The 27515-nt window shown below is 25.0% G+C and overlaps 1 protein-coding gene and 1 pseudogene across 2 annotated transcripts in view; both read left to right on the forward strand.

Moving 5' to 3' along the window:
• Positions 1-27515, forward strand: part of LOC122850405 (low-density lipoprotein receptor-related protein 4) — a 70254-nt gene that overhangs the window by 21612 nt on the left and 21127 nt on the right. The window lies entirely within an intron of this gene.
• Positions 7257-8798, forward strand: LOC122850439 (annotated as a pseudogene).

Consider the following 27515-nt stretch of genomic DNA (forward strand, 5'->3'; position numbering starts at 1 on the left):
TTATATTTCACTTCTTTTGATTATTAAAGCTATGATAAAAAAATAAACAGCTCATCTAAAATTGAGGCTTCCAGGGACATCAATTGTAAATTTATGTTTTGTTTGTATTAATAAATATTACAGGTTCAATAGAACGTTAGTTTTTTAATTCGAATATGACTTAATCTTTTTTCTTAAATGTCATGCTTTAGGAACCGAAATTTTTGTCCCGTCACGTACATGCGCTCGTGGCTCGCCCGTGTAAGAATTGCCAAGACTCACAACACAGCCAAGTCTTGTCCCAATAATGGCACCCAATGCTTGGCAGCCAATCGTGCGCCATCCATGGGCCAAAGCTTGGCTGACTCATGGCTGGTTATTCGCTTTCCAAGGCTTGTATTCCAATTCTTGGCCGACCATTGGTTGAAGAAGAGGTGGCCAGATCTTATCAAGCCATTTATTGACCGAGTCTTGGTAAATTATTGGGTGGCCAAGACTCGAAACAGATGATTAAGCCAAGGATGATTAAGGGCTGGCCAGCCATTGAACGACCGTTCATTGGCCAAGTCTTGGTTAATTATTGGGCGGCCAAGACTGGGAATATACGAATGAGCCAAGAGTTGGCACATTAAAGATTGGTGAACTTGACTTGCCATCCGTCGGCCGAGTGTCAATTGTTCTTTGGGTCACCAAGATTGATTATTTTTTATTCTTTCGACATATGTGAATATATATCAAGAGCCACTGTTATGTATTTAATTTCCAAAATTTTTTATTGAATTGTATACTGTATAACAGCTACTCATTTCTTTGTTACATAACGAAAATTCCCGAAAAAAAAATTTTTATTTAGAAATTATTCAAATATATTCCAGGGTTAATGAAACAAATGAAATTTATACATTGGCCGAGTGTCGATTAATTCTTGGATTGCCATGATTATAATGTAAATTCAAGTAGAACAAATTTTCCTCGTCTCTAATTGTTGCTGCTATGGTTAAGTAAGTAAGGCGCTGGAGTTTCAGCTGGAAGATACCGTGTTCGAGTCCTGGTGATGTCAAGTATTTAGGGTGTAGTTTTTTCAGTCAAATAAATTATCAATTATATAAATGCTTGGCCCAGTATTGATAGCCAAGCTTAAATTGGTGTTAATCCCCAAGCCTGGTGCAAGCACTGACCAAGACTGGCAGCCAAGACTTGGCAACATTTTGCTAGGCTTGGCCTAATGCCTAGCCATGTTGTTTCTTCCTTCACGGGCGGTAGGAAAGTCGTTAGATTCAAGTTATTTTGGATTATTTCCAAGAAGCCTTGTTCTAAAATTTAGAACTGTCCTGATCAGCAAAAATTGGTTTTTAAAACGCTTTTAATACGTTTCCAAGAACTTTAGATATGTATTTGAATCGTATTTTAATTGCTTACTAAAGCATTTAAACTGGACTTTAGTCAATGAAACGTCTCGTTTCCAAGAACTTTAGATATGTATTTGAATCGTATTTTAATTGCTTACTAAAGCATTTAAACTGGACTTTAGTCAATGAAACGTCTCGCAACGTTCCAGATATCTTCTAGATACGTTTTACGGTGTGTATTGAGAGTGCATCTAAAATATATTCTGATCTGCTTCTAAAAATATAAATAAATATCTTAATAAAACGTTAATAAATAAATAAGTTAACAAATAAATAAAAATGTTAATAAAACGTATGATAAAAATGTTTCCAAGATATTTTCTGAATGCATTAAATTATAGTATTTGTAAAACGTTATGAAAGTCACTCGAGTTTTTAAATAATTTAAAAAAAAATTACGGACAAAAAAAAATATTAAATCCAATTATTTTTTTTGAACTGAAATTTACATTTGATTCGAAAAATGGTGAATTTTGCGTTGAAAATTGATGTTTATGTGTGGACTCGAACCTGTGCACAGACGTTGACCCATTATCTGCAGTCCAGCGCAGTATCATCTTAACCACGTTCAGTTGAACATGTTTTCTGAAAAAAGTTGTTATGAGTGTGATGTCTCTCCGTTGACCAAATTCGTTTTTAAATTCTACTTATTATTTGTTATACGAATAGAAATACATAGCGATTTCGATAAAATCTATTAAATGTTATTGTGAATAAAAAGTTCTATAAATTATGTATGTTTAACTAAACATTAATAATATACAGTAATGCACCGTCTTCTTACAATTATGTGTATCTTAAACGTTTTTTTAAAATGTATCTCAAATATTAATGCATAGACATTTTTGAAACGATGTAATCACGTTTTATGTGTTGAATTGTGTAGTCACTAGAACGCATTGGAAGAGCAATTCGTAGACTGTTATGTCTATTTTTTTGACGTTGACACACACATTTTTATTCTTGTCTATAACAATTATGTCAATTTGGCTCCAATGTATTGAAGACGTTATTTCATGACGTTTTTTTGCTAATCGGGGTTGTTTTTGAAGTGAAAACAAAAAGATTTTTTCGAAGAAGTATGCGTCTCAATTCAAGGCCTTGTTAGCATTTATTTCAAGAAGTTTTTTTGTCATTACAAGATAAATTTTCCTTTTTAAAAAACTAATTAAGTTTCATTTCAAATCTGAATCAGTCATGTTTCAAGAATTTTTTTCTCTTTTAACAAGAAGTTTTCTATTCATAACAAAAACTTTTTTTTCTTCTTTCAACACTAAAAATTTCCTAGAACAAAAGATCTATCTGGTAGAACTTTTTTTTCAGTGTAGCCTCCGTAATATTTTTTATGCAACAAATATTTGAAAGATAACAGAAATTTTTTATAAGCAATCTTCGAGTCAATCGATTTGAAAATAAACGAAAATAAATATAAATTTTCATCAACACAAATTACATAAAGGCAAATTTGGCTATCGCGCTAAGTTTTGAACCTTGTATAGTTGATCTCTGTATTAAATCGTATTGTATAACGCGTTACCATTAGACTTCGAGTCGATTTTGAAAAGGAAAAATATAACAAGAAGTAATCTGAAATGAGGAACAGTGTCTGCAAGACTGAGCACGTAAGCCACTCTTTATCGCATAATTAAAATATCGCATAATTAAGAAATTCACTTCAGAATAGGATCAAAAGTTGATCAGGCAATTCTATCGAAAACTGATAAAAACGTAATGCAAAAAGAGATCAAGACTCGATCAAGGTTTTGGATTCATTTTTCATGAAACATTATCAAAAGTCAATAAAAAAAAATTATTTGTCAGGTAAGGTTTTTTTTTCCTTTTTTTTTATAATTAATTTAATTGCTGATTATTACTGATAAAGCTAACTTACTGATAGAGAGAAATATAAAGAAAGATAAAGGATATAAATCAAATAATTAAAGTGCTCGCATCTATACTGGTTCAAACTTATGATTAACGCGTTACACAATTATGTTTATCGAACCGCACACTGTAAAAAATTTTTAGCTGCAGCAACGAGCTAGATAGTTGTCCCTCCTATCCACGGCTAACTAACCTTTGGATAGTTAGCAGATAATTGTTATTTTGGCAATCCAGGTTACTATTCTTGAGAAAACAGCGCGCCTACTCGTTACATTAGCTATACTTTGGATAGCTGTGGTAGCTATCCAAAGCCTGAAGCTGGTATCACTGTAGTAGCTATTTAGAATTGCGTATATGCATAACTATAAGTATACACACATACGAAGTAAAAACAATATATTAATGTACATTTATTAGTTTTAAAATTATTAAACTGATTAACTTCATACTAAATTTGATGCACCAAATAAACGCCAACTTGAGTAGAAAATCTTATGCTAAATTTTTAATAACTAAATGGATTATTTTATTCATTGTTAATAGTAATTTGGTGCATCAGTTAATAAAGAGAGGTTATGAATACAACAGCTGTTGACATTGAGATTATGTCGAACCTGACGAGCTGGTTAGCCACGCTAGCTATCCAGCCGGCTGAAATAACTAACCGATTGTCTTTTTTAGTATAACGGGCTTGATTATTAAATCAACAATCTTATTTCTTGTATTAACTATCCTTTTTCAACTATCCAATGCCTCGTGGCTACAGCTAAAAATTTTTTTCCGTGCATGCTTTAGCCTGCTCAGCCACCGAACAATCAATGCACAGGATGATTATTTATCCATATATTTTCCGTTCAGTCACAAGGGGAGGAACAAAATTATAGATTTAAAGAAAAATTAATATACGAAAAAAAAAAAATAGGCAAATAATATTTATTCTTCGATATTAATTAAGAGAGTAACTCCGTCGATTAGTTTCCTAAACGATTTTTAAATATTTTGATAGATAAATCTTAAAATTTCTCTGCATCCAACGATCCTAATTTTGTAATTATGTCCGATCTAGTTTTAGAGATAATTAGTTCTAAACAGATGAACTTTTCAAACAGTTTAACATTGCATGTATAGAAATTTTGATGAAGTGAACTTTATTTAAAATGGGTAGTTAGAAAAAAAAAAACAAAAGATGGGTTCAACGAAAGTAACGCAATGAAGGTAGTCAATTATAATTAATTCATTAATTTAATTGTATATTTATCTTTTGTTTCTTCCTATTTAATGTTTATTTCCTTGCCTACAATAGATTGAATTATTTTATTGAACATCAGACAAATATACAGGTCAGCAATACTTCTCTTTTAATGTAAATTATTTTAATCAAAACATTATGGATTCGGTTCAAAATAATTATTCATTACAATTAATGAGAGATAAATTGAAACAATAAAAAAAAAGGTGTGTGTGTTGTTGTACGCACAGGGAAGGGAAACTTCTTCAGTAATTTTATCGAAGAGCGATCAAAGGATTCCTAGTTACATTATTGTATTTCAAATTAACGGTCATTTTCGGTTCCCTTTCAAGTCAACTAACTCGTTCATCTATTCATTATTAATTATCAATCTCAAAAAATATCTGGAAAAACGAGTTTGATTTTCGCATCGTTACAAGGGTAAATAAAAAGACAATCTGGAAGAAAAGTTTAATTAATACATTATAAATAAAACAGCATAATATTCTTTTATAAATATTTATATAAATAGAACATGATTATATTAATAGAACAATTTTTTTTTTTTTTCAATTGAACACGACCTGTTTTTTCATTAACATAACTTGGAAATAAAATATTAAATTGAAAATAACCGTTAAAAACTAATAATTTTAATTTAATTCTAATATTAAATTGTTATTTTTTTTATTGTTGTTGTTGATAATGATGAAATGAATCATAAATAATTTCGACATCAAACTCAAAAGGATCATACAAATCATGGTTTTGCTGTTGTTGTTGTTGTTGTTGTTGTTGTTGTTGTTGTTGTTGTTGTTGTTGTTGTTGTTGTTGTTGTTGTTGTTGTTGTTGTTGCTGTTGCTGTTTTTGTTCTTTAACTGATAATAAAAATCAATATAACATTTATATTATAATATTTGTTATTGATTGTTATTAATTTGTTGTAATTAAAAAAAAAAATAATAATTACTATTTGAGAAATATTGCTCTAATCTTCGATAAATATTTCAAGAATATTGTGTCTTCTCAGTCACTTAAGGATCATCAAAATTTTTATCAGGATGAAAATGCTTGATATTTCCCCTATATATCATTTTCAGATCCATCACGCTTCCGACGTTGTTAAACAATGCTCTTATATCGTTTCTAAAATCATCATGTGACATGTTGAAGCCGGAAGAATATAAATAATTATAATACAAATTTTGATTGAGTACACTAAATTTGTTTCATTTGGTTTCTCAATGACTACTAGAACAACTGAACAGTAACAGGAGCAATACTAATCATATGATTGTGATATAAATCATGGTTCATAACAAATAGTTCACGTATGTATACACCAGATAAATTTGATTGCTTTCAAACACTACTTCTGTACTGGATGAAACAGTTTTTTTAAACATATGTACACTCTAATAGTAACAACTTGGTGCATCATCAACACTTGTATCAAGAAACTCGGTAGAGTCTCGCCTCAATTTAACTCTAGCGCGAGACCTGACTATATAAGTATTTTAAGTCAGCGGTCTGTGACGTCACGATTTTTAATTTCTGTGTTATCTCCATAATTAATGTAAAAAAAAAAAAAAATAGGTTCATCATATATTGATGCCTCTCTTTCCAATAAGCATGCTCTCGATTTTTTCTACTAAATATTAAAAAAGATGTACAACTCAATAAAAGCTAGGTAACAAATCTTAATAAAAAATAAATTTGCAGGTTGAAATGTCCACATTTCTTAGGATACGTCGCACCATACCCCGCGCCTATCCCTTCTACTGGATTTTTCTCTCAATGCATATTCGTGCGTTTATGGAAAGCTATGTGTTGGTTATTTTACCATTGATGGTACAGCAGAATTTTTTTATTTTTTTATTTTTTCTTAGCTATACATATAATATATATAGTAGGGTGTTTTTTTTTTTCGATATTTTTTTTTCTCTTCACCCATCTTTATACAAGTTTATACAAATCTAAATCATGCCCAGAAATAATTTGAAGTCAATTGAAAAATATTTAGAGGTGGTTCAGGGGTCATTTGTTTTTTCCATTCGATTAACATGGGGTTAATACACTTCTTTCACTATTTTGATCATGGAGGCTTTAATTTTCGACCGTTCAAGTTCGCGTTGGTCTCATTTTATAGAGTATTAAATTTTATAGCATATAATATTTATAGTTTTGATCATTTACAATTTTGTTTTTCAGAAAAATTGGAAATACTACCTTTTTGAAGCATTATTTCACTATTTTTTTTAATTGTAAATGATCTAAACTATGAATATTATATGCTATAAAATTTATACCTATGAACAACGCATGCAGCGATTCATGATGTCAAAAAGCAATGATGAAACAACAACCATGGCCTTTGTTCCATAAATATTTTCAATGAATTCAAAATTTTTTTCTGGGCATGCCCAGATTAACAAACTTTATAAAATAATTGGCGAGAAAAAAATATTGAAACACCAATATAGTGTATCCAGCAGGAGCGTGCCACGACAGTTTTCATTTTTTTAGCCGTATTTCCATGTGATGGTTCTGAAGGCACTCTCGCAAATGTAATTTGACGTGTCTGTGTAATTTTTCTATTCAGCTATCGTCGGCAAATAAAAAAAAAAATAAAATGAAAAAAATAAATAAAACATATGCTTTTAGGTTATGTCAAGTTGTTGTTGTTGTTTGTTGTTGTTGCTTTATAAAAAAAAAGTTACAAATAAAATTAAGATAATAATTGAATATTAAATAAACAACTACAAAGTAATGCGATGAAAATATTTATTACTTTAATTAGTATAAAAAAAAAAACAAAAAACTTGTCGGGAATTGTTGAATACTTCCAATGCTCTATGCAGTTGTTAAACAAGCATCTATTTTATTTTTTTTATGAAACAAATATATGAAGTATTTATTGAACTGACAATTAAATATTATGATGTTAGTCCAAAGAAGAATTGGGCAAACAAAAACGATTATTAGCTGAAAAACCAGATATTATTGTTGGTACACCAGGTCGTGTATTTCAACATTTAAAAACAAATAATTTAAAATTAAAAGAAACACTTGAAATACTTGTTATCGATGGAGCAGATTTGGTAATTATATTTTTATTGCTCACAATTAAAGTGTGTTGATAACAAAAGCTTAACTTTTATTGTTACAATTTACAGATGTTTTTATTTGGATAAGTTAAAACAGTTATTGATTATTTACCACAAGTTTATCAAGTTGCATTGGCATCAGCAACATTATCTGAAGATGTTTTGACATTACAAAAATTAGTACTACATGATCCAGCAATATTAAAACTTGATGAAGAACCACTTGCTCCACAATCACAATTATCAGCTAAAGAAAATGATAGAGCTGCTATTTTATATACAATATTGAAATTACATTCGATCAGGTGATTAATTGTTAATAAAAAATGAATAACTGATGCTTATTTTATAGAATTTAATTTATTTCCAGAGATAAAAGTATTATATTTGTTGATGCTGTTGATCGTTGCTATAAATGAAAATTATTTTTGGAACAATTTGGAGTTCCAACATGTGTACTAAATTTAGAATTACCAGCATCATCAAAATCCAGAGCTGTAACACAATTTAATACTGGTACAAAATGAAGGAACAGCATTGAGTTTAATTGCAATTAGAGAAGGACCATTGATGGAAAAAGTTGAAGAAGAATTGAAAAAATATTATGGACGTTCAAATTTATTTAAAACATCAATTCAAAGTCTAAGAAGTTGAAAAATTCATGCAAGCTATTATTACTTTTTAAATATTTATTTAAATTAATTTCAAAATTGTTCTATTTTTGTTTAGATATCGTGCTAAAGATGCTTGAAGAGCAACAACGAGAATAGCTGTACGTGAAGCTACGGAAGCCGGGTAGTGCCACCATGTACGTATGCACGTATGCATGTACGTATGCATGTATACTTGTACGTATTTGTACATGTTTGTCTACATGTCCGTTTATATGTTCGTTTACATGCATACACGGAAAAAAATTTTTAGCTGCAGTCACGAGGCGTTGGATAGTTAAAAAAGGATAGTTAATTTAATAATCAAGCCCGCTATATTAAAAAGACAATCGGTTAGTTATTCCAGCCGACTGGATAGCTAGCGTGGCTAACCAACTTGTCAGGTTCGACATAATCTCAATGTTAACAGCTGTTGTGTTCATAACCTCTCTTTTTTGACAGATGCATCAAATTATTATTAACTATAACTAAAATAATGCATATAGTTATTAAAAATTTAGCATAAGATTTTGTATTCAAGTTGGCGTTTATTTGGTGCATCAAATTAAGTATAAAATTAATCAGATAATAATTTTAAAAATTAGTAAATGTACATTAATATATTGTTTTTACTTCGTATGTCTATATACTTATAGTTATGCATATACGCAATCCTAAATAGCTACTACAGCGATACCAGCTTGTCAGGCTTTGGATAGCTACCACAGCTATCCAAAGTATAGCTAATGTAACGAGTAGACACGCTGTTTTCACAAGAATAGTAACCTGTCAAATGTGGATTGCCAAAATAACAAACCTCTGCTAACTATCCAAAGGTTAGTTAGCCGTGGATAGGAGAGACAGCTATCTAGCTCGTTGCTGCAGCTAAAAATTTTTTTCCGTGTATGCACATGTAATCGAACATGTAAATATTAAACAGCGTTCTTATAAATATAATATATAGCAGAGAGTGAGAGAGACGAAAAGAGGCTGTATTCAAATGTATATCATGTATATTCGCAAGAAAATTGAAAAAAATACAATGGCAAGTCAGGTTCCTTAATTTTATTTTTTATTCAATTAATTAATGTAAATTGCAATGAAATTTGGTTATATTATTTTTCAAATATCGATATTTTTTTTAGTATAGGTATAGTATTTTTTTTTTTATCTAATAACATTTTAAATTTACATAAAGATTACATTTCAGTTTTTTTTCTCAATATATTCAAAAGGATCAGACGAATTTTGATATAACTTGTTATTTATATAAAAAAAGAAATGAAAAAATAAAATGTTGAGTTCATTATTTTGTTGACATTGCTCACCTCACATTTAAATTTATGTCATTAGATAAAAAAATAATACTATATACTAGAAAACATATCGATATTTGAAAAATAAAATACACAAATTTCATTGCAATTTACATTAAGTAATTGTATAAAAAATAAAATAAACGAACCTGACTTGTCATTGTATTTTTTTGCGAATATATATTTAAATATTTTTAAAATAGCCTCCCTTTAGTCTCTCTCACGCCGCTATAGCTATATGTATACATTTTATTAATAAAAACGTGGCTTAATATTTACATGTTCGATTACATGTTCAATTACATGTTCGATTACATGTAAACGGACATGTAGATGAACATGTAGGCACACATGTGCAAATACGTTCATGTATACATGCATACGCACATGCATACGTACATACGTACATGGTGGCACTACCCGGCTTCCGTATGAAGCAAACTTGAAAGAAATAAAACAAGAAGTATTAACAAGTGATGAATTAGAAAGTTACTTTGAAGATAATCCACGTGATTTACAATCAATAAGACAAGATACAGCACTTCATACTGTTAAATTACAAGCTCATTTAAAAGATATACCCGAATATATTGTTCCAGCATCATTAAAGCATTATTAAAACAGCATACAATAAACTTTCTTGAATTAAAAATAAAAACTTAAAAAAATAAATATATATAAAAGCATATTTTACATAAACACCAACAAGTCTATAAAATTTTTAAAAATTAAAAAAAAGTACATCGTATAAAGATGAACAAATAATAATAATAATAATAATAGTTATGTACTGATTATAAATGAAAAAAGAAATATTGTTTCGAAAAATTATTTTTGTTATCTACTTGAGCATAAACTTTATTCTAAAATCATTTTTTTATTATTGACATAAAATAAAAATTCAGAGTGTGTGTGTGTGTGTTTTTTTTTTTTTTTTTTTTTTTATTCAATAAAAATGTTTAATCAGGTGATTGTTTGTTTTTCTGCACGAGCATTAAGTTTAGACTTTTCTTGAAATTTGAAGCATACGTGAAAATCGAAGATATTTTTTTGCATTACGTAAACGGAACAATGTCATTTTTTTTAAATATTCAATTTATTAACAATTTATTTCATCTTATTTTACAGGTATCCAATTAACAGATTTTTCATCAAGTCTTACTTTTTTCTATTAGATTCTTCTCCAGCTTTTCAGTTTTTTAGTATATTATCATTAAAAAATGAATATTTTTTTTATTGTAGTCTCATAAAATTTTTTGCATCAGCAATTGCTACAGTCTTTTTATTGGTGTCATTTACTTATTTATGTCTTTTTTATATTCGATAAATTTTGACAATCGTCATTTATAGATTTTTTATGAAATAGCATTATGCTTGCGAATATTCTATGCTTCAAGTAGAGATTGATTTAATTGATTGTTGACCTGCTCATAATATTGAATATTGTAACGTAGATTACAGAAATTAATTGATTACTATCCCAGGTAGAAAAATTCATTCTGTGTCCGAAGTAACTACTTCGGAATTACTCCGGAACATTACTTCGATTTAATGTATTACGCTACGCCTCCACAGGCTAGAATCAAAGTCAGAGAAATTAAAAAAACAACGATAAATAGTATATTATATAACTAGTACCTGAAGTATGTGATTGTTGCACGATTTTGAAAGTGTCAATACGAGTCACCAGGAGTTGAGAACGATCCGAAGGCGAGTCGAATACGACCTGGTGACGAGTATGACATTTTCAAAGTCCACGTACGAGTTATATACAATACTTTTTGACACGAGGTTTGTAATACAGACGCCATTTTGCGCCAATATGGTGCGTAAGGAAACACTTTTACGCACGATTTCTCGTTAAAAAATGGTGCGTAAGAGTATCTCCTTACGCACTATAATTAGTATGTAATGGCGTCTTTTACAAACAGAGTGTCAAAAAAAATATTTTGATGAATTTATAGAGAACAAAAATAGCTTTATTCAGGTTTTTTTTTTCTAATTCAGTTAATATTATTTATTAATAATAATGTTTATTTAATTTCTTTTAATGATTTTATTTTTGAGGTGGAAATAAATATTACAATTGAGCATTTCTGACAGCCGAATGACCATAATAATTTTCACCATAAAAAAAGTCCTTAGATATTACTGGTATATAACTGGTATCCCGTAATAACATATTACGTGTTGATATGAATCGAAAAATTGTATTTTATTTTAAAATTAATGAATAGTACACGTTCTGGTAGTGCATCATCAAGATCTTCAACTTAAATAAAAATTAAATAATCAAAAAAAAAAAAAATATTCAAAATTAAATGGAACTTTAAAAACTCAGTCGATAAGAAAGAGATACCAGTAATATATCCACGGAAAAATATTTTCGGTAACTTTTACTTATATTTTAGTACTTGAGGCATCCAATTATAATTTGGCAACTTCCATTCCTTATATAATTTTTTCGATAGCTTTTTGTATATTTAAAAAATTAAAAAGCTATAGTAAAAATGTTCTAAGGAATGGAATTGGCCAAATAATAATTTCTATGGAAAAATTATTTTTTTATAAATTAACATTTGGCAACTTCCATTCCTTAGAACATTTTTCCCATAGCTTTTTAATTTTTTAAATCGACAAAAAGCTATCGGAAAATTGTTCTAAGAAATGGAAGTTGCCAAATAATTGGATTCCTCAAGTACTAAAATATAAGTAAAAGTTACTTAAAATATTTTTCCGTGGATATATTACTGGTATCACTTTTTTATCGACTGAGTTTTTAAAGTTCCATTTAATTTTGAATGATTTTTTTTTTTGATTATTTAATTTTTATTTAAGTTGAAGATCTTGATATCACTTTTATATTTTTTTGATCACATTATGTGATTATACTATCAATGTGATCAATATATATAATCATTTCTAATTCAAAATCACATCTGTATTTTTTAACACATTATGTGATTTATTTATTGATCACATTGATAGTATAATCACATAACATCAAAACAAAAATTGTTAATTTTTATACACAAAAGCAACTCATTTTTTCCCTTTTAAATAAACAAAATATGTGAAATAAAAATATAAATAAAAAAAATGAGATGGTTATATCTTACGATAGTTTGTAAGTGTGATTTTGTGATTTTAAAAGAATAACCTAATTTTTTTTATTTATATTATTATTTCGTATATTTTGTTTATTTAAAAGGGAAAAAATAAGTTACTTTTGTATATAAAAATTAACAATTTTTGTTTTGATGTTATTTCACTACTTTTGTTCAATTTTTAAAAGAATAAAATTCTAAAAAATTTCTTAAAAGAAACAAATACGCGCTGAACTATCCCGGCTAATACACATGCGCGTTTATACATGCATATGTGAGAATATGTATATGCATTTTTATATGTTGTACAATATAAGGCGAGAGTAAATTGACACGGTAAACGCAAGAAAGAGAAAAATGCAGAATGTGACAATTTTGATTAAAGATTTATTTTTTAGACAAATCTAGTACCTGGCTTTTACGAATTATCATATCTATTTAACTATACATCGGAAAAATTCGAGACTATGCTCATTGGATAGGGAAATATTGATATTAATAAGGAAAGTAATTTTAGTTTTTATTTATATTCAATAACAAGTAAGTTATTGGGCAATTAAAACTTCGTGACGTCATACCCATGCAACCTATTTATACTCTGTAAGTCTTACGCTGGAAAAAAATGACTTGAGACTCTACCAAGTCTCTTGATAATGTGATCGAAAAAATATAAAAGTGTTCTTAAATTAAAATGTGATCAATAAATAAATCACATTATGTGATCAAAAATATAAATGTGATTTTAAATTAAAAATGATTATTTTGTTATGATTAGTGTGAGTGCTGTGTGTGGGAGTTTGCAACTGCACATTCATCTAGCGAACTTATGATGTAGCTACATTTTGCGTTCGAATTTTGAATCAATTAAAAAAACAAAAACAATTCAATCCATCGCGCGTAAACACACGTGGATTCAGACGCCATGATGATAATAATTTTTGACGCTCGAATCTGATTGGTCAACTTGAAACGTTAATAACTCAGGCACAAACCGTCGTAGACCCAAAATTTAAAAACATTTACTATTTAAAATTTCACATACAATCTCGTAGTATACCTACAGTCCGTGACTTACGGTTTATCCTGTATATGAACGGAATATATATCAGTAGAGTATAGGGAGAGATAGCGGGCAGCGTGCTGTTAAATGGTATACGATCCACGAAAAGACCGGTTTTGGGAGTCGTTTTTTTACCTGCCCCCTTTCCCTCTGTGCCGCTTGCTCGCGTTCCTCTCTCGAGCACCTACAAACTCCGCGGGGCCCATACGCGACTACCCTGATAAACTTCCCTCAAAAAAACTACCCTTAAAAAACCGCCCCTATTATTTTATTTATTTATTATTATTATTTATATTTATTTATATTTACAATTATTATTTTTTTATTATTTATTTATCGTTATTATTATTTATATATGTACGTATGTATATATATGAATAATAATATTATTTTTTAAAGAATTATTCTGTGATGTGTGCGCGCGCATAGGTGCAAGCAGACTGCAAGCAAAAGTCCCAGCAAAAGTTTGAATGGAGAATGTGTGTGAGGCAAGTATGTGTGTCGAGAGAAAGAGAGAGAGAGAGAGAGAAAGAGAGAAAGTCGAATATGTGTGAGTGTACAACCGTGTTCTGTAAAATGTCTATAGCGCTCCAGCGGCAGCAAAAGTCCCAACAGAAGTTTGAATGGAGAATGTATGTAAGCCAAGTATGCGTTAGTGTAGGGCGGCCATGTTTGTAGTGCTAATGTTCAAATCAGACTCTGTGTATTTGTATATACGAACATTATTTCATAAACAACCCTTATGATTATAAACAACTCCTATTATTGAAACATTGATATTAACGGAAAATTATTGAACAACCGTTATTATAAACAACCCTATGATTCGAATATCTTTATTAATTGCACTTGTTATTTCATAAGAAAATTCTTTCATATAACCATGTATTTGAAAATTTAATTAATTTTTTATTATTGAATGACTTTACTGTTTATTTTATTATTGTCATATTATATACTACTCTACATCTGACATAGAAGTTCTAATGGATACTAATATATCTATGTGACATGCAAGCAAAGCAGCAACTGACTTTTAAATTCATGCGCACGCACCCAAAAAAGCATGAACAATATATAGATCTACTGTCACTGTAGTATAAGGCATGGGAACCCATATGGTTTTTTACATATTTTTGAATGTAGAACACAAGTGTTTTAAAATATTTTTATAAGAGTTGAGACATCGGTAAATGACACTTAACATTAATAAAATATTATTCAATGATATTTTAAATACTTATTATTAAGTTTTCCAAACTCTCTCTACTATTTAAATAATATTATTAACATTATTCCTATTATTATTCGATGAATATTATTATAAAAGTTATCTTTTTAACAGGAGCTATAATTTAAATATAACAATTACTATATATGTAATATCATTTCAATATTTTTCAATTTATTATTTTATTATTATTATTATGAATATCGTATTTTCACTTTTATCAATGTAAATATGCATATAAATAATGTTATTTTTATTTTGAATACATTGGAGTTTATTATGATTTAATATTATTATTATCATTATTATTGATAATATTATTATTTATAAGCATCAAAGTGAGCTTTTTATGAACTAAGACTATAATTCAAATATAATAATTATGTTATTATTATTTTGATATTCTGAAATGCTTCATCATTCAATATCATTAAGATGATTATTAATAGAGTTACCTCACCAAACTATATTTTTCATTTAGATAAAATAATTATTACATATCTGATATTTTTTTATTATTTTAATATTTTTAAATTCTTATCATATGACTTTGTGTATATGTGCCATCCCTCAATCAAGTCGGAAGATACTTGTACACACCATGCGACGAAAAACATAATTAAATGTCTATAGTAGTTTATGAGAGGTAAGTGTATAGTGTTCAGGAGTGTATATACTGTGTAGTCAGGGGCGTACATATAGCTGAATGTACAAATTAATGTTTTTCATTATCACTTTCATATAATTCATGTATAGATGTAGCATAGTGAACCACCTTTTAAAAAATATATATTCGGCGCTCGTGTCATATTGTGTCATACGCATTCATTATTGAATTGTTGATTGACGAAATAAGTATATATATATATATGTATAGAGGTATATATATATATGTATATATATATATGTTTATATATATTTTTTTAAACACGCCGGCAAGGTAACAAGATTGTACGCTGCCAGTCCTAAGCCTAGATAAAATGTGAAGGGTATATGTATATAATAATGGATAATTGGAAAATACCATTAACTCTGTTGTCGAGACGTGTGTAGGCTTTAAATTTTATTTGGGAAAACCGGGCGGGGTCAAGTATAAAAATTTTGTCAAAGATTAAGACTTAATTATATGCGTTAAATATTTCCTTCTTGACTTATTTTGGTATTATATCTCTTTGTATCTAAAAAATTAATAAATATCAATATAAAATAAAATTACTATAATCACATAATCAGTGGGGATTTCGAATACTTGACGCTCCTTTTTGTAAAAAAAACTGTGTTTCTTTTTTTGTTTAGATCTGAACATATATTGAAAAAAATTAAAATATATTTATAAATATACCAGCGTAAAAAAAAAAATTATTATACATTTCTATTTATACTACCTTCTATTTGAATTTGTTAAAAAAAAAAAGTCAATAACCGAAATAATGATATGTTAAAGAACTTATGTCGAGCAGCTGTCATTGTTTGATTTAATATCAAACATGTTCCATTATTTTATGATTTTTTAGGTTTATTATTTACAAGTTTAAAATAAAACAATTATTTTATAATTATTATTTAACTTGTATTACTTTATTATCAACAATTGTTCAATTCATGAAATGTTTAATATGTAATTGTTTATTTGTTCAAATATATTCACTTGAAACTTATAATTTTCAAAGTATTAAAAAATTAGAATCAAAACATATTAAGTTTTTAATATTCAACATTGTAAACTTTTATTTTAATTTTGTTCTAACTTTTTTAGTAAAATCGTAAAATATTTATTTTATAATTTTTATAATGAAAAACCATTCACTAATAATTTTTGAAGGAAGAAAGAATTTATTTTATTTATAATTTTTATTTTTACTTTTTCAAAACAATTTTTTAATAATTTTTAGAAAATAAATTTACTATAATTATAATTTTCTTTTTCAATTTTTTAAAACTATCCATTAATATTTTCTAAAGAATGAATTTAATATATTTTTAATTTTTAAAACAATTCAGTAATATTTACCAAAGAATAAATTTAAGATAGTTAAAATTATTATTATTATTAATTTTTCATAAACACTTACTAATATTTCAAAAAAAAAAAAATTGTTACACTTATTATTATTACGTTTTTTATTTATTTATATTAAAAAATATTATTTCCAATATTTTAAAAACATATATTAATATCTTCTCGAAACGATTTACTACAGCGATAATTTTTATATCTTTATTTGATTTGAAAACATTTACTTATATTTTTTGAAGAAATAATTAACTACAATTGTAAGTAATCCAGTTTTACTTTTTTATAAATGAAAAATTTATTTTCAAAATAAAAAAAACTACAAGTAATATTTGAAAAAGAAAACAATTTACTACAGTTATAATCTTTATATCTTTACCTGATGATATCAAAATTATTTTTAATATTTTTAAAACATTATTATTAATATTTTTTCAAAGACAATTGTAAAAATGTTTATTTTTCTTTCTTCACATAAAAAGATATTTAATATTCGAAAAATCATTCACTAACATAATTCCAAAAAAAAAAAATATTATTAAAATAAAAAATAACTAAAATAAAAGTAAACAATTTACTACAGTTAATTTTTATATTTTTTATTTACTTACTATTTTTATTTTTTATTCGCTTAAAACATATTATTAATATTTTTTCAAATTGTGTGTCGTTTACATTAAAAGATATCTAATATTTGAAAAATTAATCTATTACTGTCATATTTTTTAAAAAATATGTCACTAGTTTATTTAAAATAATGAAAAATTTTGTTTACAATTATCAGCTATTGATATTTTATCTGATTATTATTTGACAAATCGCTTCGAGGCTGAGGTGTTTTTCAAAGTTTGTTCTGATTTAATTTTTTAATTTTATAATGTTAAATGAGCAGCTTCTTCATTTTGTTCGAGCCGATGCGTACAGGTATAGTCTTGCTAAAGTCATTTCGATTAAGGGATAACGGATCGGATAAGTTACTTTATTGTAAATACGGGATCATGCTGTGGACCTTCAATATTTAACTGTTTATATTTTAAATGCATTCTATGACAGTATTTGTTCAATACTGAACACCCAGTATCATTTTTATTTTTATTATGTTGATTTCATTTCGCGCACTACATCATTCATCATTGCTTCATTACGCTTGTGCCATTTAAACCATTAGTAATATTTTCCAATGAGTAAACATATGTTTATCTCATCACGCATTGCCGTAATTTCGTTGTTAACAAGCAAAATTCTTAAGTCCCAGCGTTCATTGCCGTTGTTGTTGTTGTTGTTGTTGTTATTGTTGGCTGTTGTTGTTGTTAAAATTATCTATAACAAAATGATAATTAGTACTACGTTCAGTATATTATTGTGATTTTATTATTTTGTTAAATATGCCATCTCATGAAATAACTGTACCGAATCATTACCAAAAAACGCCATTTCAACATTCTACTTATAACTATTGGGATAAATTGTTTTTCATATTTATTGATATGTACGCTCAAAGAAAAATATTTTAAATATTAGCGATTTGTTAAAATATTTCATATATAGTTAAAATGAGTAAATTATTTTTTATAGTTGAAAATATAGGTAGTAAATAAGCTTACTTTTTATATATTTAAGTATAATTACAGAGAAAAAATTATTATTTTATTGTTACTGATGTTTTTTATAAATGTTGATTCAACAATTATTTTTTCAAAGAATATACCTACTGAATCAATAACTATCATAAATATTTTATAATGCAACAACTTTATTATATTATTATACTGAATAGCGTAACATTCAAAGAAGAAATGATTTTGAATGTTACTGTTCTCCATTAATATATTTATATACAATTTATTTAAAATTTTCTTAAATCAAATGATTGACACTTGTAAAAATTTTCAATAGAATTATGAACTAAACGTATATGTATTATAAATAAAAAATATAAATAAAAAAACAATTAATACTTTATTAAAAATAATTCCATTCAACATTCAACTTTAGCTGTAACCAAAATCTCTCTCATTTAACCATGAAGCTTACATTATTGTCTTATAGTAAAGTTTTTTTCGTATGTTTCAAATCTACCTTCCAGCATTTGAATCCTAAAGTATAACTATTATAAGTGGTATACTTCTTTTCATTTTTTATTTCAAATATGATTAAGTTTTTGAATCATTCTATTTTAAAACATTTTTGTCTAAATTATTATATTTTATTAGAGCTATATACTTATAATTATAATTTATCCATTTTTTCTTTCAATTTATTCACATTTTAACGATTCTATTTTTCTTTACTTTTCTATTTTGTTGGTTTAATTTCATGTTTCTTTTGCGGTTTATTCATTTATAATTATAATTTAACTTATAATACTATAAATTTATTTTCATTGCTTTTTATTCAAAATTGCAATAGAAACTTTTATTTTGAAATTTTATAACAATTTTATATTTATAAAATTTTTTTTATGCATGTAATCATAGTATTATTTACAATAAATTATTATGTCATTTGGTAAATTGAAAAAATTATTTTTATTCCTGAAATATTTCATTCAAAAATTTTCTAAACTTTATTTTCAATCGATTAATTATTAATAATACTGATTAGAATTATTTATAATTTATAAAAATTATCTTTTAAAATATTATTTTTATTTTGAGAATTAATATTAGTTTATCTTTATTAATTTATTAATAATGTATAAAAGATTTTGTTGTTATTTATAGATTGAATTTTTATGAATGTAATATTTGAATTATACAAGTGTTTAAAAACTGATAAATTGAAAAAGATTTTGTATCTGTTTTTTTAATGATGGACACATTAATTTATAATATTTTCAGTTGCCTTCGCGAATAAATATCAATTTATATACAATCTACGTTATAGCTACTACATGTTTATTCAGTATATTGATAACAATTTCAAAAGAATGTAAATATCTTTAAATTTATTTAAAGTAGCAACTTCATTCTGTAAAATGCTTTACTAAAAATTATTGACTAAAGAATCTATTTTTATTTGTATTATAACCAAATTAAAATGCAGTGCAAGTTTATTCTCAAATATTTAATTTTTTATTAATTGTTGATAATATTTTCATAAAACAATCGAATAATTTTGTTAATTTTATCTTACCTTCTCTCCCACTTTTTATTATAATTATAATCCTACTATTAAATTTATTATAAATATATAAAAAATACAAAAGAACATTATGGAAAAATATTTTTTATGAAGGTAATACTTTTGTTAATACTACAAAAATTCTTGAATAAAATAGTTTATGTCAAAAACACTAATAGATACACCTCATAAATGTCAAATGTATTATACTTACTTTTGATAATTGAACTTTGTACGATAACACACTGATAACTGATAGTAACTTTTTATAACTGTTAATAGATAAAAAAATATTGATAATAGGATATTTAAAATCTTGAATTTACTGTGATTTCAAGTAAGGATAATATGTGACTACCTTAGAAACAAATACGAAAATGCAATGTAAATTGTGCGGTATAGGTGAGTACGGTGCGGTCTGCTTAGATCAGTTTTATGGAGTATATAATACTTCTCTATGATTGGATGGGATTAACTACACGCCTTCTCACATACGCTTGCCATGTTTTGCAAAATGTTAATTTGGTTTTGATATTTGTCATTGAAATTGTTTAACGTTGAAAATAAGTTGATCCATTTTGCTTTTATTTTATTCTTTTGTTTTATTTTTGTATAAAATATCATAAATTTATATTTAAATTTATATTATAAGTTTTTTATTATATTTAATTATTAGAATATTATGACAATTCATTCTCAACTTTAACTATTTTTTTAACTTTTGGTTGAGTGTTAACTATATCAATACATTTTTTATTTTTTATTTTTTTATTTATAAAATTATTATTTTTTAATATTTTTCTATACAAAATAGTTAAAGTTATAAAATTATTATTTTTTAATATTTTTCTATACAAAATAGTTAAAGTATTTTGTATAGAAAAATATTAAAAAATAATAATTTTATAAATAAAAAAATAAAAAATAAAAAATGTATTGATATAGTTAACACTCAACCAAAAGTTAAAAAAATAGTTAAAGTTGAGAATGAATTGTCATAATAATTCTAATAATTAAATATAATAAAAAAACTTATAATATAAAATTCATATAAAAAATTTTATGATAATTTTTATACAAAAATAAAACAAAAGGTTTAATAAAAATCTATCGGAATGGATCAACTTATTTTCAACGTTAAAATAATTTCAATGACAAATTATCAAAACATAAATTGAACTTATTTTGCGAAAACATGAGAAATATACCAAGCATGTGATGAAGGCGTGTAATTCAATAGTAGATCCCATCCAATCATAGAAAAAAGTATTGTATACTCTCCAATAAAACAGTCTCAATAAGCTAGACCCTTTTCCCATTACTCACCTATCTACCTGCCCTAATTTACATTGCATTTCGTAACTGACCTTTCTAAGGTAGTCACATATTATCCTTACTTGAAATCACACGTAAATTCAAAGTTATTTTAAATTCCTAAATATCAATTAATTTATTTTATATATCTATTAACCTAGTTATAAAAAGTTACTATCAGTTATCAGTGTGTTATCGTACAAAGTTCAATTATCAAAAGTAAGTACTAATTTTTTACATTTGACATTTATTTATGAGTGTATCTATTAGTGTTTTTATTTATAAACTATTTTATTCAAGTTTTTTTGCTGGAAATATTATTTTAAAAAGTATTACCTTCATAAAAATATTTTTCCATAATGTTCTTTTGTATTTTTTTATATATTTATAATAAATTTAATAGTAGGATTATAATTATAATAAAAGTGGGAGAGTATAAGGTATTAGATAAAGATTAACAAAAATTATTCGATTGTTTTATGAAAATATTATCAACAATTAATAAAAAATTAAATATTTGAGAATAAACTTGCACTGCATTTTGTTTGGTTATAATACAAATTAAAAATAGATTCTTTAGTCAATTGTTTTTTGAGTAAAGCATTTTACAGAATGAAATTTTTGTTGCTAGCTTTAAATATAATTTACAAGATATATTTTACATTTACTTTTGAATTGTTATCAATTTATACTGAATAAATTTTCATGTAGTAGCTATAACGTAGATTGTATGTATATTATTAGAAGTATTTATTTATTCGCGAAGGCATAACTGAAAATATTAACTATTATAAATTAATGTGGTCCATCATTAAAACTAAACAGATACAAAATCTTTTTCAATTTATCAGTTTTTTAAACACTTGTATAATTCAAATATTACATTCATAAAAAATTCAATCTATAAATAACAACAAAATCTTTTTACTATAACATTATTAATAAATTAATAAAAGATAACTAAATTATTAATTCTCAAATAAAAATAATATTTTAAAGATAATTTTTTATAAATTATAAATAATTCTAATCAGTATTAACCAAATAATAATTAATCGATTGAAATAAAAGTTTAGAAAATTTTTGAATGAAATATTTCAGAATAAAAAATAATTTTTCAATTTAAAATCAAATGACATAATAATTTATTGTAAATAATACTATGATTACATGCATAAAATAAAATTTTATAAATATAAAATTGTTATAAAATTTCTCAAATAAAAAGTTTCTATTGCAATTTTTGAATCAAAATAATCTACAAGAAAATAAATTTATAGTATTATAATAGTTAAATTATAATTATAAATGAATAAGTACCAAAGGAAATTTTTTATGAAATTAAAACCAATTAAAATAGAAAAAAAAAGTAACAAATAAGAATCGGTTAAAAATATGTGAATAAATTGAAAGAAATAATTATGGATAAATTATAATTATAAGTATATAGCTCTAATAAAATATAATAATTTAGACAAAAATGATTTTAAAATAAAGAATGATAGTCTAAAAAACTTAATCATATTTGAAATAAAAAAAATAAAAGAAAAGTATACCACTTATAATAGTTATACTTTAGAATTCAAATGCTGGAAGGTAGATTTGAAACATACGAAAACTACTATAAGACTTAGTATAGTAGAGCTTCATGGTTAAATGAGAGAGTGTACACTTTGGTTATTTTAGCTAAAGTTTGAATGTAGATAGGTTATTTTTATGTAAAGTATTAATTGTTTTTTTTATTTATATTTTTTTATTTATAATACATATACGTTTAGTTCATAATTCTATTGAAAAATATTTTTTACAAGTGTCAATCATTTGACTTTAAGAATTAATTTTTTTAAATAAATTGTATATGAAATATATTAATGTAAGAACAGTAACATTCAAAATCATTTCTTCTTTGAATGTGTATATTCGAATATAATAATATAATAAAGTTGTTCTCATTATAAAATATTTATGATATAAAAAATTATTGATTCAGTAGGTATATTCTTTGAACTTTAAAAATTAATTGTTGAATCCAACTTTCATTTATAAAAAATATCAATGTAACAATAAAGATAATAATTTTTTTCTCTGAGTAGTTATACTTAAATATATAAAAAAGTAAATATTTTATTTACTACCTATATTTTCAACTATAAAAAAATAATTTACTCATTTTAACTATATATGAAATATATTCATGTTACAATAGAATCGCTAATATTTAAAATATTTTTTCTTTGAGCGTACATATTTAAATAAATATGAAAAAGTAGTTTATCCAATAGTTGTTATAAATTAGAATGTTAAATTGAGCGTAGTTTTTGGTAATGTTTATTTTTCTAGTTCAGTTTACTTGTATATTTTTCATGAGCATGGCATTTGTAAAAATAATAAAATCACTGTAAGCTATACTAAGACGTAGTACTAATTATCATTTTGTTATAGATGAACAACAACAACAACAACAACAACAACAACAACAACAACAACAACAACAACAACAGACGCTGGAACCTATTAAAAGAATTTTGCTTATTCAACAACATTAAATTACGTAAGGAGATTGGTGAAGCAATGCGTGATGGAAGTCAAAAAACTATATGTTTATTACTCATTGGAAAAATAGAAGTTACTGTGGTTGGAAATACAACAGAAGAAGTAATGGAAAAAGCCAGTATAGAGATGATGGATAAAATAAAGATGTTAATTAATAAAGACGAAAATGAAAATCAACACCCAATAAGAAATAAAAATGATAGTTACTTGGGGTATAATCCTGTTTCAGTATTGAACAAATACTGTCATAAAAAAAATTCATTTCCAAAATATGAACAATTAAATTGTGAAGGTCCACAGCATGATCCATTATTTACAATAAAAGTAACTTATCCGATCCGTTATCCACTTAATCAAGTATAGCTCTATTGCATCAGCTCGAACAAAAAATGAAGCAAAAAGAAAAGCTGCTCATTTAGCATTAACAAAAATTAAAAAATTAAATCAAGAACCAAAACCTTGTCCACCTCCAATACCTATCAAGTATTTGAATTCAAATGCATAATCAGATTAAAATGTATCTGCTTGAATGAATTATCGTAAAATGTTTCATTATTTTTTTTCTGTCATTTAAAAATTTTTTATTTTAGTAATATTTTTTTAAAAATATGTTAGTGATAGTTAATGAAAGATTTTTCAAATATTAGATATCTTTTAATGTAAAGAAAGAGAAATAAACATTTTTACAATTATCTTTGAAAAAATATTAATAATAATGTTTTTAAAATATTGAATAAAAAATATAAAAATTAACTGTAGTAAATTGTTTACTTTTATTTTAGTTATTTTTTATTTTAATAATATTTTTTTTTTTTGGAATTATGTTAGTGAATGATTTTTCGAATATTAAATATCTTTTTATGTGAAGAAAGAAAAATAAACATTTTTACAATTGTCTTTGAAAAAATATTAATAATAATGTTTTAAAAATATTAAAAATAATTTTGATATCATCAGGTAAAGATATAAAGATTATAACTGTAGTAAATTGTTTTCTTTTTCAAATATTACTTGTAGTTTTTTTTATTTTGAAAATAAATTTTTCATTTATAAAAAAGTAAAACTGGATTACTTACAATTGTAGTTAATTATTTCTTCAAAAAATATAAGTAAATGTTTTCAAATCAAATAAAGATATAAAAATTATCGCTGTAGTAAATCGTTTCGAGAAGATATTAATATATGTTTTTAAAATATTGGAAATAATATTTTTTAATATAAATAAATAAAAAACGTAATAATAATAAGTGTAACAATTTTTTTTTTTTTGAAATATTAGTAAGTGTTTATGAAAAATTAATAATAATAATAATTTTAACTATCTTAAATTTATTCTTTGGTAAATATTACTGAATTGTTTTAAAAATTAAAAATATATTAAATTCATTCTTTAGAAAATATTAATGGATAGTTTTAAAAAATTGAAAAAGAAAATTATAATTATAGTAAATTTATTTTCTAAAAATTATTAAAAAATTGTTTTGAAAAAGTAAAAATAAAAATTATAAATAAAATAAATTCTTTCTTCCTTCAAAAATTATTAGTGAATGGTTTTTCATTATAAAAATTATAAAATAAATATTTTACGATTTTACTAAAAAAGTTAGAACAAAATTAAAATAAAAGTTTACAATGTTGAATATTAAAAACTTAATATGTTTTGATTCTAATTTTTTAATACTTTGAAAATTATAAGTTTCAAGTGAATATATTTGAACAAATAAACAATTACATATTAAACATTTCATGAATTGAACAATTGTTGATAATAAAGTAATACAAGTTAAATAATAATTATAAAATAATTGTTTTATTTTAAACTTGTAAATAATAAACCTAAAAAATCATAAAATAATGGAACATGTTTGATATTAAATCAAACAATGACAGCTGCTCGACATAAGTTCTTTAACATATCATTATTTCGGTTATTGACTTTTTTTTTTTAACAAATTCAAATAGAAGGTAGTATAAATAGAAATGTATAATAATTTTTTTTTTTACGCTGGTATATTTATAAATATATTTTAATTTTTTTCAATATATGTTCAGATCTAAACAAAAAAAGAAACACAGTTTTTTTTACAAAAAGGAGCGTCAAGTATTCGAAATCCCCACTGATTATGTGATTATAGTAATTTTATTTTATATTGATATTTATTAATTTTTTAGATACAAAGAGATATAATACCAAAATAAGTCAAGAAGGAAATATTTAACGCATATAATTAAGTCTTAATCTTTGACAAAATTTTATACTTGACCCCGCCCGGTTCTTCCCAAATAAAATTTAAAGCCTACACACGTCTCGACAACAGAGTTAATGGTATTTTCCAATTATCCATTATTATATACATATACCCTTCACATTTTATCTAGGCTTAGGACTGGCAGCGTACAATCTTGTTACCTTGCCGGCGTGTTTAAAAAAATATATATAAACATATATATAAATACATATATATATATACCTCTATACATATATATATATATACTTATTTCGTCAATCAACAATTCAATAATGAATGCGTATGACACAATATGACACGAGCGCCGAATATATATTTTACAGTGTAAAAGGTGGTGTCCACTATGCTACATCTATACATGAATTATATGAAAGTGATAATGAAAAACATTAATTTGTACATTCAGCTATATGTACGCCCCCTGACGACACAGTATATACACTCCTGAACACTATACACTTACCTCTCATAAACTACTATAGACATTTAGTTTTGTTTTTCGTCGCATGGTGTGTACAAGTATCTTCCGACTTGATTGAGGGATGGCACATATACACAAAGTCATATGATAAGAATTTAAAAATATTAAAATAATAAAAAAATATCAGATATGTAATAATTATTTTATCTAAATGAAAAATATAGTTTGGTGAGGTAACTCTATTAATAATCATCTTAATGATATTGAATGATGAAGCATTTCAGAATATCAAAATAATAATAACATAATTATTATATTTGAATTATAGTCTTAGTTCATAAAAAGCTCACTTTGATGCTTATAAATAATAATATTATCAATAATAATGATAATAATAATATTAAATCATAATAAACTCCAATGTATTCAAAATAAAAATAACATTATTTATATGCATATTTACATTGATAAAAGTGAAAATACGATATTCATAATAATAATAATAAAATAATAAATTGAAAAATATTGAAATGATATTACATATATAGTAATTGTTATATTTAAATTATAGCTCCTGTTAAAAAGATAACTTCTATAATAATATTCATCGAATAATAATAGGAATAATGTTAATAATATTATTTAAATAGTAGAGAGAGTTTGGAAAACTTAATAATAAGTATTTAAAATATCATTGAATAATATTTTATTAATGTTAAGTGTCATTTACCGATGTCTCAACTCTTATAAAAATATTTTGAAACACTTGTGTTCTACATTCAAAAATATGTAAAAAACCATATGGGTTCCCATGCCTTATACTACAGTGACAGTGGATCTATATATTGTTCATGGTTTTTTGGGTGCGTG

Source organism: Aphidius gifuensis, linkage group LG1, assembly GCF_014905175.1.
Source record: "Aphidius gifuensis isolate YNYX2018 linkage group LG1, ASM1490517v1, whole genome shotgun sequence".
NCBI lineage: Eukaryota > Metazoa > Arthropoda > Insecta > Hymenoptera > Braconidae > Aphidius > Aphidius gifuensis.